Source organism: Pteropus vampyrus, unplaced genomic scaffold (genome assembly GCF_000151845.1).
Source record: "Pteropus vampyrus isolate Shadow unplaced genomic scaffold, Pvam_2.0 Scaffold747, whole genome shotgun sequence".
NCBI classification, from domain to species: domain Eukaryota; kingdom Metazoa; phylum Chordata; class Mammalia; order Chiroptera; family Pteropodidae; genus Pteropus; species Pteropus vampyrus.
Window position 1 is genome coordinate 42,357 of NW_011889528.1, and position 1,050 is coordinate 43,406.

Genomic DNA, 1,050 nt, shown 5'->3' on the forward strand with positions numbered 1-1,050 from the left:
AGGGCCACACCCCTTCCCCACCTTATGCATCTTTTTCATAATCAACTGATAGCAAGTAAAATGCTTCTCTGAGTTCCGTGAGCTCCTCTAACAAACGACTCAGATCCCAGGCAGTGAGCAGGGATCATTGGACCTTCCATCTACAGTTGGTCGGTCAGGAGCAAATGTTATAACCTTAACTTGTGACTGGCTTCTCAAGTTGAGGGTGGGCTTGTGGGGGATGAGGGCAGTCTGGTGGGACTGAACCTTTTACCTGTGGAACCGGATGCTGTCTCCAGGTAGATGGTGGCAGAATCCAGTTGAATTGTAAGGGTCGAATTTCTCAAAACCTCCACCCTTCACACATTGGACTTGGTACCTATACTTTAAACATAGCATATTTTTCATCTAACCTGTCAGAGGCGCGCTTGGTGATTAGAGCAGAAATTAACATGACTCATTCTGTCTAACATGCATTGAGCCTCTCAAATACAGATGATGAGAAATTAAATAATCATGTTTAATCATGTTATTAAACAATCTATTAACAGGGACGGGTCCAGGATGTTGGCACAGGAAGACGCTGAGCTCACCCCCTCCCAGGACACAATGAATGCTCAGCGACACTGAGGACAAGTTTCCTGAGAGACGCTGAGGGCCGACTGCACAGCTTCTGCACAGCGCAGGAGAGGCCCACACAGAGAAGGTGGGGCTGGGGAAGCTCTGGGCGTGGAGGGAGGGCTCCAGGGTCAGACGAGGAGGGGAGACCATTGTTCATCTCCTCTCCACCTGGAAAGCACAGGTGGGCGCTCTACCCAGGTGCTCTCTCCAGCATGTATGGCCTCCGTGGCACGTTGCAGGACACCCCACGTGGATTCACTCCAGCAGGAACATACAGCTCCACCATGCATGCGCACACATCTGCCCTCAGCCCACTCGGGCAGGGCAGCTGGCACCCCAGGGGACACAGTGTCTTCCCTGACCCCAATCAGCCTGTCACACCACCCAGCACAGTCCACACGGAGGTCGCTTGTACACACATCCACATTTTCAAGATCGGGAGAGAAAGCT